This window comes from Sceloporus occidentalis, unplaced genomic scaffold (genome assembly GCF_023333645.1).
Source record: "Sceloporus occidentalis isolate IW3139 unplaced genomic scaffold, rSceOcc1.0.p SCAF_99, whole genome shotgun sequence".
In the NCBI taxonomy this organism is placed as follows: Eukaryota; Metazoa; Chordata; class Lepidosauria; order Squamata; family Phrynosomatidae; genus Sceloporus; species Sceloporus occidentalis.
In genome coordinates, this window is record NW_028317079.1 from 1,848,199 (window position 1) to 1,861,864 (window position 13,666).

Sequence of the window (13,666 nt, forward strand, 5' to 3'; positions counted from 1 at the left end):
GCTAGACCCCGAATATAGGCCGCACCCCCACTTTAAAGTGGAGGGGAAAAGTGCGGCCTATATTCGAGCCAATACGGTATATATATATATATATATACTAAAGGCAGATAGGTGCACATACAGTATATACTGTCTTAAATGGGCAATAATGCCTGTATGTTTTGTTTTTATGAATCAGTGATGTTAAATAGCCCCACAGAGTACAGAGACTCTGTTACATATAAAACAAAAGAAAAGTTTTCTGAAATTCAATTTTTTTGCTCTACATGAGGAAACAACCCACCCAGTCAGTGTTTCGTCCTTCATGGATCTCATCAGTAAGGTCCAGTTGGTATCTCTCTAAGTGCTGTGAGCAAGAAATTCCAATTTTTGACTCATCTTGTTCTCTCTTATTGCAAGCTCATATAGATTTCGAAAGGGGATAAATGTGTACAGCAAAGAACAAGACTAGCTCAGGTGGGAATGGACAACACTTAAATAGCCTGCTCAACGAGTCATGTGCCATTACAAAGGAAAAAATACTGTATCTGTCTAAATGTATTCAAAAGTAAATGCAAGATTTTTTTCTGCGTAATGAACCAAAAACCCATATTTCCCTTTTGCTTTTTTTGGGCTTTGTCAGTAAGGTGCAGCTGATTTCTCTCTATGCCCCCTGAACATGTATATGTCTGTAATTGCTCATCATTGCTCACATTTTATTGTACACTTTTTTTTTGTGGCACTTTGTTTTATTTCTTTCATATTCTACCTCCTTCTATGACAATTTAGTATGAGATACATGTGTGTTTCATAATTTTATAGTGTTACAATAGATGCTACTTTTTTTAAATTAAACTATAGTTCTTAAACCCTACTAAATCACAAAACCTCTGAAATATCAGCAAAAGCCATGAGAGACATATTGCAAAACAATCAATTGTGTACTTTTCTTGAGCACAATGGGTTAACACAGCAGAAGCCACTTAACGTCACTTGGTAAAATGCCAATCCTCAAATGGGAGACGGAAAGGCAAAGTATCCATTTTGGGATAGTTATTTCCTATTGAAAGCATACCACCGAGTGAACCATTGAATGAAAAGCAATCATTCCACTTAGATACCCTTTTAAATGTGCAAATTTACTCACTGCTGACAGAGACACAAAGATTCATAAGCGACACCTTACACAACACTGCATATACGAAGAGCATAAAACACCTCTGCTAATGCATTACAAATTTATTTTGCACAGAATTCTTCTACAAGGTTGATTCAATATACATCCATGATTAAACACAAATGGGTAGCGGGTGATGGACAACATATTATCCAAAGTGAAAATATAAAATCCCGACTTTCACATACCGGTAATTATGATATAAATACATTTTATATACCTCAAGATGATTAAAAATGAGTGCACAAAATGCAAAAAAAAAGGGGTTTGTTATCATTTAGATGTTGGCTCACATTTTTTGGAGGTGAGCTACAGTTGCATGCACGTTACTTTAGGGGTTCATATTTATAGAAACTGGATTTAGCAGCAACTGAGGGACCTGGTCAATGTAGCACAGCCACACACGGTATGCATTATGTTAAAAACTGATTGCGTTCAAAGTTTCATTGGCCATCTAATCGCCGTAGAAACCAATCATCAGGAATATTTCACTGCGATACCTACCGCCTTAGCACGCACCTGAGTGAAGAGGGAGACGCAAGCAGGGATGAAGGTCAGATGAAGGAACTGAGTACCTAAAGGGACATTTTACTGGGGTCAGACTGGACGTTGACCACGCAGCACTCACGGAAACCAGGGGATAATCAGCCAGTGATGAATTAGCTAAGAACTTTCCCCATTACAAATCATTTAGCTTCCAGAAAACCCTTGTATTAGCAAATTTTTCCTAATAAGATTTTCTAGTATTTTATTTTAACAAAGAGGTGAATTTATCTTGAGAGTAACACTTTAATATATAAGTTTTCATTATCAGGCCATGGCACAATAACCAATTAAGTTCTGGCAAAAGCCCTTCCATTAACCTAGACAGATTTGGAAGACACATTCAATGCCCATGAACTATCATTGCAAAAACATGTTCAATAGCAAATATTGTAAAATCGATATTCTAAACAGAAGCATGAAATAAAGGTTTGCATTTATGTGTGCGTCATCGTTGTAGGTACCAATTTGTAACAAAGAACCCATTGCACAGCGCTACGGAATTTGATGGCATTATATAAAACAATAAATAATAATAAAGATGGCGTTTCAAGCCAAATATATTCATACCATCCCTTTTACTACTGGTACATAATTATACACATATATGATTTATATATTTCACCCCACCACTAGTGAATTACTCACTTTTAGATAGTTCTGCAAATGTAACCTGATTTGATACAGATATTAGCCACTGCAGTGTTTGAACATTGTAATCTACTTGTATCCATTCTATCTACTGCAACAGTGACAGGTCTACCAGTGGGCCTTTTGCAAGCAATGAAGACAGTTTGACATATTAGATCAGATGTGAGAAACATACAAGTGGGAAGCTGTGGGAAAGTTCATTTCATTTAAGGATGCATCAGATAGTAGCATAAAATAGCAGGGATTGTCTATTCAACATGTAAAATAACTAGTACAAATCTATTTTAAGGGAAACAGAAAAATAGACCAAGGAGGTAAATATCTGGTGCGTGTCAAAGGCGCAACCTTTTGTGTAACACGACAAAGTAATGAGTTGCCATGTGAAATGGAGAACTACTGGTTTATTCATAGGGAGTATAATATAAAAAAAACATTAGCGCGGATTTTATAAAAAGCTCCAATGGGCTAGTTCTTTTTCTACACAACAGCATAAACAGGCGAATAATAAGGCGGTTACTGATGTTCAGGGCATGTTAGGGAGTGATGTGGTATAAACTTATAATTGCTTTATTAAGAAACAAGGAAAGCTAATTTTTTGCTGGTGGAACAATTAACAATGATTGCTCTCTAGCCTCCTGCTAATGAGGTGAAAGGTGAGCGCGTCCGTCAGAAGCTTTAATCCTTTGGAGGTCTCCCTTGTAAGACAAAAAGCCATCACCATGGCAACATCCAGTTTATAAGACTAGGTAATCACTTCCATGAGACTCTTCCAAGGTGTAATAAATATCTGCAATAATTCAATGCAAAATAAGCTTTGTGGCGCAAACCTACAGAGTGAAGAACCAAGACTTAATACATAAATACCAATATTTCTTTGTGTATGTCAATTTTGCATGAATTAAAGTGGTTGATTAATCTGTTGTTAAATGTAAAAGAAAAATCCAATACTGTTAATGATTTACTGTTGAGATCCTTGAGTTAACATTATATATATTGTATTGTATTAATGATTTGGTGTTGACTGATGGCTGCAAGTGATCATGTATGTGTAGCCCAAGCCAACCATTTGACCCTGGTGTCTATGAATGCACACTTCACCTATCTTCCTATGCTGAGCACTTTGCAGTTGCTTGACCTGTGACCATATCTAAAAAATCTAGGGGCCGTGGCTCATTGTTTTACGATTTTTTTTCTTTACTGTTTTTTTATTAACTAGTTATGCAGGGCTGTACAATGAAATGGGGCAGTTAACATACACATAACAAATATACTTTAATACATCTAGACACATCGGTTGTGTTGAGAACCCCACCCGTAAGCTTGCCATCTAGCCTAGGTAATTTTACACAAAGTTCCTAGCAGGAATGGAGAGCTTTTGAGGGCCCCACTAATCTAAGGGAGTAGCACGGATAATTCTAACAAAAGCACAGGTGAAAGGAATGAGTAGTAGCATTCTTATAGCAGTAATTAGGGCTAAGTGGCTTCAGGATGCAGAAGAGGATATATAAATCATATGAACAGAGGGGTGGGCAATGTGCTTTGCTTTAGATGGTGGTTCTTGTGATGATCAGAAAGGCTACAAGAGGGGGAGAGATTTTCTAAATGTGTCACTATGCATAAATCCCTATTTTTACTGTTACGGAATCTGTTGGCACAAATTTTCAAAAGGATATTAACAGAAGATAATGAAAAGAGTATTGTGAAGGATGAAGCTATTAAGTATCAATTAAACAAAATGATGTTATTCCTTCATAACGCATGGTTAAAATGGTCAGGTGACATTCAAGAGCCTTCACTATCCAGGGCCAGCTCAGCCCTTCTATGAAGTTTCACAGCAAATATTATTTTCCTTAAGAATATTTTCTTTATTTTTTTTATATATGAAATGAATATTAATTGTAAAATATCCAAATAAAAGGCATATTAAATGTGATGTGAGGATAACAAAAGCTACATGTCTGCAATAGGACAACACATTTTATTCAAATGATTTTCTTATATGCTTCTAATCATACAAATAATAGCAAATAGGTGACACCACTTGTTAGATATTCAGAAAATCATGTTTTTAACCAACAACTGTGAGACATGTGGCCTTAATTTGTTATTTACTTTGGAAACTCAAGTGAAGGCAAAACCATTTGTGTGTGAGAATATGAAAATAATCCATTAGATCATGCTGAGCTTAATATTAACAAACGTGCAGCAATGGAAGTAATTGCTTGTCACTGCTTTAAAGTGACATATTAACTCAAGCAGAATTTATTAGTTATTGTAAATATATAACCTTCACTGGAAAGCAATGTGAGGATCAGCAATATCGGCAAAGCCCTCACTTTATTTTTTATGTTTTATAAATCAAATAATTTACAAAATACAGTCAAAATTACTTAAAAAAACACGGTAGGTATTTTTTTCCCGTATTTGTTTTGGTCATATTCAATCAATTCCACATTAGTACATAGTATGGTTATATGATGACATTTATGATTGTTAATACTCAAATAGGTTTGTAAAAACAAAAAATTTAAAACATAAATTGTAAATTCTTTTATGTAATGCAGTTTGGGAAATTAAGAATTATTAACCAACAAATGATGTAATCCAGATCTCTGATCAGGCCTAACCTTTAGTATTGTGTACAATTCTACAGATCCATCTTAAGGACATTTTGGAGAGAATGAAGAGAAGAATCACTAAAATGGTGAATGGTTTGCAGGATAAAAATACATAGGTGGGATAGGCATAAAGCTGTCCTGAGTCTTACATCAACATCAAAAAGGGCAGATTAGATGGGTCAAATTCTGTGCTTCTATGTTAAAAGTAACAGAAGTCGATGGTCTATTTAAATAAGAATGATCTTAGGCCATTTGTTTTCATTCTTCCTTTCATTACCTACACTTTTCCCTTTCCGCTGGTACAGATCTCTGTTACTTGCTACATTTGTGCCTTAGAATATTCAAGAAAGCCGGTAATATGTTTACCCACTAGAGACAACCACACAGACAATTCCACAAGGTAAATAAAAGTAATTTATAGAAATGAAGAAGAGGCACACATAGAAACTAATGTAATTTGCTGGAGACCAACAAATTATCAATGTATCAGTCCCCCATGGGGCTTTTTTCAAAATCTAGACCTAGATATTTTATTTGCTATAGAAAGTAATTTATTGCTTGGACTTGGTAATGGCCCAATAACTTTCTAGGGCTCTTTCATTCATATCTAGGGTGGTTGTGTTTTTTACATCATATAAAGAATAATTTTAATTAAAACAGCAAATGTAAACATATCTGTTACAGAAATCATGCAATATGCATACAAAAAGTAATACACAACCTCATTTGGAAAAACATGCAATTTCCAATTATATTTATCTTATACTTCATCAATGCAACGGGAAGACAAATCACAATTAGAAGTTTAATATAAACTTGACAATTATGATGTACTTGTCATTGGTATTACATTCTATATAAAAGTATTTCTGCAAAAGAACATGCATGTTCCTTACAATATTTATAAAGCATAATGTGCTTTCCCAAAGAAACTTTTTTGGACATGTTTGTAGAAACATTTAAACTCAACAGGGTTACCTGTTCATATTTGTTCATATTTCTAACAAATGTAGTGCTTTTTGCATTCTCACCAAAAGCTAAGTGCGCTTGACTTCTCTTTTTTGTTGCCTATATAATTTTCCACCAAGAGGAGACGGTGGTGGTCTCTGTCTGTAGCAGCACTAGTAGAATTATTTTACCATTTGAGTCACTTTCAACTCCCCCTGCCTACATAATTTTCTCTACCAAATATTTTATTTGAGAAATTTGTTTGGTCAAAGAAAAGTTCAGTGTGCAAAATTACAATTTATGAAAATAGCAGTTGAAATGAAAATTAAGTATAAAAGTTTTGTTTTGCAAAACCATAAGAAATTAGAATATATGAATTTGCATGGGTTCTATAATTTATGTTGCTACACAAGCAGGTATAACCTATAACATATATACAGTATCTCCCAAAAGTGAGTACACCCCTCACATTTTTGTAAATATTTTTTTATATCTTTTCATGTGACAACACTGAAGAAATGACACTCTGCTACAATGCAAAGTAGTGAGTGTACAGCCTGTATAACAGTGTAAATTTGCTGTCCCCTCAAAATAACTCAACACACAGCCATTAATGTTGAAATCTTGGCAACAAAAGTGAGTACACCCCTAAGTGGAAATGTCCAAATTGGGCCCAAAGTGTCAATATTTTGTGTGGACACCACTATTTTCCAGCACTGCCTTAACCCTCTTGGGCATAGAGTTCACCAGAGCTTCACAGGTTGCCACTGGAGTCCTCTTCCACTCCTCCATGACGACATCACAGAGCTGCCTTGCCCATCGTGCTTCAGCTCAGTTTCAGGGTCTTGGCAATCTTCTTATAGCCTAGGCCATCTTTATGTAGAGCAACAAATCTTTTTTTCAGATCATCAGAGAGTTCTTTGCCATGAGGTGCTATGTTGAAGTTCCAGTGACCAGTATGGGAGAGTGTGAGAGCGATAACACCAAATTTAACACACCTGCTCACCATTCACACCTGAGACCTTGTAACACTAACGAGTCACATGACACCGGGGAGGGGAAATGGCTAATTGGGCCTAATATGGACATTTCAACTTTGGGGTGTACTCACTTTTGTTGCCAAGGTTTAGACATTAATAGCTGTGTGTTATTTTACACTGTTATACAGGCTGTACACTCACTACTTTACATTGTCGCAGAGTGTCATTTCTTCAATGTTCTCACAGGAAACTTTTGTGAGATACTGTATATAGCCCAAAATGAAAAACGTCAAACTAGAGCAAAGTTGGGTCAAATCATCGTTAAGTGAACTGAATCCATAAACTATTATATGATAATACAATCATACTAGGCATCCAGCTGAAATAAAGGGACAACCATGTTTATGCATAGCTGCACAAGCTGTGACTATTCACTAGTGTTATATAAAAACAGCAGGGGTTCCAACACTTTTCATACAGTTTGCCTGCTTATCGCAAAAATCCCAGATAAATTCCATTGTTTCTGCAGATCCCTAAATAAATAATGAGAATGTAGAATATGTATAAATGTGGTTTAAGAACTATATATTTCAGTAGCACAATTTCATGTTCTACAAATATGTTATTCGACCATCTCAAACTCTTTTTTGCTTGACCGCAATCATGCAATTCACTTATGTACCATCTGTATAAAGATAATCCTAAAATACATCTCATTGCAGCGGTTCAATCCTCACCAGCCCAAATTTCCATTACTGTCAGCAATATCCATCTCTGATGCAATGGACTGAGACTTTAGCCATAAGGATGCCTTACATTCCACATGATGAGAAATGCTGTGCAATTTAACTGAATTTCATTGACATTGTGATGCATGTTCCATCAGTAATTTATTGGAATAACTCTTAGACCTGAAATTTACATAGCTTATATGTCAGAAATTAAGTTATTTATTATAAATTTTCATTTATAACATTATTATTATTATTATTATTATTAAGATCCATCAGAGAACACTGCACAAGCAGAAATAGCACATAAAACACTTACAGATTCTCGGCAACCATAAGGGCTGATCTAAGAACCTCTAAAAATTGCTTAGGGGCCCTGTTTATTAACTCAAAAGATATTACTGTAATCAATAGGAACACCAAATAAGCATGCATATTGGGGGTCTTATCAGACTAGATTGAAATTCTGCGTGAGCTATTGCTAGAGTCGGCTGGACTTGAGTGCCTTCCACTCCTTTCCTCCCATGGAGAAAAAGTGTTCTGAACCTTAGGAAACTCAAAGGGTTAAATGTTCACCTCATGGAAGTTGAGATCAGTGGCAGAGGGTGGCAGAGCCAGTATCAATTTCCTGTCTTGAAGTTATCACCCTTCTCCTCACCCCATCCACACAAAGAAAGTCGGATCTAATAAGCAAAATTTAACAACAGATCAGAGAAAAAATCATTCAGATCCTGAGAAAAGGAAGTTAAGATACCTCTAAGGTCGGTGACGCGAAAGACCTGTACCCCGATTGGGTACACCCGCCAGACGATCCTTTCCTTCCGTGACATTAGGTGTAAATCGATATAGTGTATATCGTATATATATTGCTTAATTTTAAAGTGGTTATTACATAGGTTTATTTTGTGTATAGAATTGTAAAATGTAAGCTGCAAAGTTGCTGTAAAAGATGATATTTAAATTTATTACTAAACTTTAGTAGGTCTGTCGTTTTTTTTCTGTCATCAACGGTTAAATCACACATGAAAAACTTTGAATCTTTTAGGAAGCATTTCAGTTCCTATGGCAACAACCTATCAGCCCCTTATTTTGTGTCACGTCACAAGATACGAAAGGTTTGACTATTTTAAATTTCTAATGTTTCATTTAATGTTAAATTTAGCAGAGTAGTTAGAACCGCACATTTAAGAGCTATTGAGATACTTTGTTTCTCTCTTTACAACATTATTTTTTAAAAGACAAACCAAGGGCCATTTTTCCTTAAGAGTATTTTTGCCTTTTAAAAGCTGCCGCTTAGTAAAGGTGATAACACTTGAAAAGTGATAACAGTACAGAGCAAATGTAGAAGCTGAATAAAGCGAATGCAATTTCGGGAAGAGAATGTTATTAAATGACTAACAATAGCAATGTGTGTTTATTTAAAAAATTATGTTTGTCCTCTAGGGTTTGTGTTTTTTTTTTCTCCCGTAAAATTGCTTTGTAATCTTCAGGTCTTTTTCCCAAGATTACCAAATTGTACATTTCTTTGAATTTATTTTTTTTTAACAGTAAGAAATATATTGGTGTTGTCTAATTTCCAAGAACATTGCTGGAACAATCATATTAGATATCACGGTTATTTGTGGTTTAAAACAGTTGTTTTAACTAGTTCATTGCCAAAATGTCCTTCTTTTCATACACTCTTGCAAAAACTCACCTGTGCTTAATCCACAGGATTTCTACTCAGGGTTTAACCCCTTCGTGACAAAGGCTGATTTTATTTTTTGTACCCTTCGTGACAATGGCCGTTTTAACATTTCTGCGCTGCTCGTGTTTAGCTGTAATTTTCTTCTTTCCCATTTACTGAACCCACACAAGTTATATATTGGTTTTTTTTCAGGACAAGAAGGGCTTTCTTTAGATGACATTGTTTTGATTGTATCATATTATGAGTAAAATCATTTACTCATCTATAAAAGGTAATGAAAAAACTTGCTAAATAGATTCTACTATTCGTCCTGAGTTTAGAAATACCCAATGTTTTTTATGTTTTTTTGCTTTTTTCTACACATAGATCGCTTTCTGCACCCGTTCAAAGCCAATTGTGGTTAACCCTTTGTTTTCGGGTGACGTGCCCAGACCGTCAATTGTCATTAAGGAGTTAAAGGAACAGTCTAGTCCTCAGAGCTGTATTTTGTATGCACACCAGGATCCATTTTGCATGAGCTCAATTAGTTAGAAAATGAGACTCTCTCATTTGTCCTCTACAGAAACCAGAAAGCATTATTATGAAAACTTCTTGTACATACTCAGTAGCAAGCTGCTACTCTTCTCAGTTGTCATCAACATGTGCAAAAAATGTGTAGCACAGGCAACAAGGAAAGGGCGTTAAAAACACTACGTACTGAATGGTTGCAGTTACTTGCATGCCGTAAAATGCACTGCAGTCGGTAACAATTTACTCAAATGTGAATTTAACAGGAAAATGCGGCTGGAGTGCTCCTTTAAGTGTGAAAAATGACTGGTGGACCTCTCTGTAAATGTTGGTTAATGAATCTAATTGATTCAGAGGTCTATACGCACAATTTCTACTACTGCAATGAAAAGAATTATTCATTTGCTGGGAAGACACTGTACAAAAAATACGGGTATTACATTGTGGTTGAGACATGGTAGCAAATCTCACTATAGGAACTAAAGCGAGGCCATGTAGAATTATAAAGGCTACTATACTTTCTCAATTTACATTATTACAACATTCTCTTCCTGAACTTTGTGTAATTTTCTTCTCTCTCGTTTACCCACACAGGTTATATGTACATATACTCTATATAAATATATATATATATATATATATATATATACAAAGATACATGTGCGCTTAGTGTAGAAAAGTGTTAAAACAAAAATAATTAATTTATTATAATTATAATATTTATAATAATATATACATAAGGACTTGCCCCAGCACCCATTGTGCATCCACAAGACTTAGCAAGCACCCAAATTGGACCCTTCTCTCCACCTAGCTCTGCGCACCCTTTATCCATTCTATACCATTTAGACCCAAAATAGTAATAGTAACAGATAGATTGTCAAAACACACACACACATACACTACCCTTACAAATGTCATGCCCACACACATAAACATTCTAGCTTACACTTGCCCTTGTATCAACACATGTTTGCTTTTAGACATACTTGGCCTTACATACAACCACTTTCAAAACACAAAATATTCTCTATCCTCTTTCTCATAATTTCTCCTCTTTGTCATTAGGAATCATTTTACTGTCCATCTCTCCCCTTTCTCATTTACCCCCTTCATCTCTGCCCTTTCTCTTTATCTCTCCTCTTTGATCCTCCTCTTCCTCTTTATCGCTCTTTTCTCTCTCTACCTATCCCTTTCTCTTTTATCTTTCCCCCTTTACTTTGATCCCCCATTCTCATTAGTGCTACTCTTTTTCTTTATCTCATATCTCCCAATGCTCTTTAGCTCTCCTTTTTTACTTTATTTCTACTTAAATCTATCTCTCCCCTGTCTCTTTATCTCATTAACTTTCTCCTAGTGTCTTCTTTCTCTATTTCTCCTCCTCTTTATCTCTATCGCTCGTCTTTTTCTTTATCTCTCCCTATTGTGCCCATCTCTCCACCTTCTCCTCATCTCACCCCTTTCTTCCTATTTCCTCCATTATCCCTGCATCTTTTTCTCATCTCTCATGTTTCTCATTTTCTCTCTCCTTTCTTCTCACTGTATCCCCCTTTCACTCAATCTCGTCCTTTTCTCATTATCCCCCCTGTCAGGCCGGGATGTGCAGTGTAGCGCAGGAAAACAGGACAGAGTCCACAAAATCCAATCACAAAATCCAAAAGAGAAGTAGGAGTCACGGTCCAGGGGTTGAGGCAGGCAGCAAACAATCAGTATCCGGGTCACAAGCCAGGGGTCGAGGCATGCAGCAATCAAACACTATCAGGGTCACAAGCCAGGGGTCAAAATAGGGATCAGCACTAGAGTAGACTATCTATCTCTTCTTGTTCACAGTCTATTTGTCCCCTTTCCCCCATTAATTACCTTGCTGAAATCCTCTGGTGACAGCGCTTGGCTTCTGTCTCAATCACTGATAAGTGCAGGTACATGACATCATATTCCAGCTCTCAACATCAATTGTCACCAACACGAGATAGACAGAGGCCTCAAGCTCCCACCAACGCAGTCTACCTCTGGGGTAGACTGAGCTGCCTTATAGGTAACACCAGCACTGATACTGAGAGGAATCCCAGATTCCCTTGTATCATAGAAAACTTAATTAAAATGCCATGTTAACAGGATTTGACAGGGTAAAAGAGAACTAAAAATGTGTATAGTAAGATGGGAACAGCAAGGAAGCAAAACTGCAGCTAACATTTAATCACAAACACTTGCCTTTCTTGGAATTATGAAATAGTTGTCAAAACCTAGAATGAGGTTTTCACTGTTTGTTCAGGTTTCTCAGCAGAATTTTGTGTAGTCTACCTGATAATAGCTGGGAAAATTTTCACATATGTGCTGATGAATTTATATAGGAAACTCTTATCTCAAAGCAAGCATCCTAAATGTCAAGGGACACTTCAAAACCTCAGTTATTATTGCAGATTTGCTCATTCCTCTAATCTTATTTCTATGTAAATGTGTTATATGGCAATGAAAGGAGAACAGCCTCCACTGTCTACATCAGTAACATAACTATCATTTATCTATATCCACTCCAAACACTACGGTATGACATTTTTTTGATACAGGCTTAAACTAATATGCAGAATCACCTCCGCAAATACTGGGGGAATATTAAAGATGTTATCTGCCCAGTTGCTTTTCATCGCAGAGCTGAAGCTTGGCGAGAATAGGTAGCTAATCCCCAGGGTGTTGCAATGGATAATGTCGTTTTCAAACTCTACATTTGTTTTACTGAGCTGATTTAAAGACTAATTAATTAAAAGAGACTAAATCTTTGAAATTATTTACTTTAATGTTTAAGTATATATATAATTGTAGTGCCCGGAAGAGAACTGTAATGCAAAGAGGTAAATAGTGTGATAAAGGCATGTTGGTGTAAGGGTTAACTGTTGAGGAAAATGGTTAACATGCTGTCTTTCAGTTACTCTCTGTATAAAAGTATAATAAGAACTTTAAATCAAAATTATGTTACGTAGAATGTTCTAGTGCAGTTAAATTTTTTCCTTAAACCTAGGACTTTGGGATGCAGGTAGGATATGGAGAACAGTGGGGATCCTGTTTTTCTAGCTAATTACAAGAGTTGTGAGCGTGTAAACAGACAATTACACAGACGTTAATATATTACTAAAAGATCTAAAAGTGGGACTCTTCTAGCAAATAATGATAATCTGTTGCTCTCTATTGGTCGTCAGCAGGGGCTCGTCTGCCAATGGTTGATGGCAGACGAGCCCCCTGCTGGCGACCAATAGGGTCGCTCGTACAGACTTTTAAACTCCTGGTGCCGTAACATGTCCAGCAGATACCATTGGTCTCCCTGTTCTATCATTTAACTGATAGAACAGGGAGACCAGTGGGATCTGCAGAACAAGTTGCTTCATTAGGGTTTAACTTTTTAAAGTCTGTACGAGCAACTCTGTTGGTCGCTCGTACAGACTTTTAGGCTCCTGGTGCTGTAACTTGTCCTGCAGATCCCACTGGTCTCCCTGTTATATCAGTTAAATATCCGTACAAACGACCAATAAAGTCTCTTGTACGGACATTTAACTGATAGAACAGGGAGACCAGTGGGATCTGCCGGACAAGTTGCTTCATTAGGGTTTAACTTTTTAAAGTCTGTACGAGTGACTCTGTTGGTCGCTTGTACAGACTTTTAGGCTCCTGGTGCCGTAACTTGTTGCACCTTAAGGGGTTAAGGGGCCGTGCGAGTGAGCCTATTGGTCGCTTGCACGGCCCTTTAACCTACGGATTTCCACTCCCGTTATCTAACGCAGCATCGAAGGGGTAAACGGAAGTTCGAGGAAGCGGAAATCCATAGGTTCGCTGTCAGGGGTTACAAAGGCCGT

The 13,666-nt window shown here is 36.5% G+C and overlaps 1 protein-coding gene across 1 annotated transcript in view; it reads right to left on the reverse strand.

The window, feature by feature from the left end:
• Positions 1-13,666, reverse strand: part of LOC149284099 (serine-rich coiled-coil domain-containing protein 1-like) — a 304,267-nt gene that overhangs the window by 39,115 nt on the left and 251,486 nt on the right. The window lies entirely within an intron of this gene.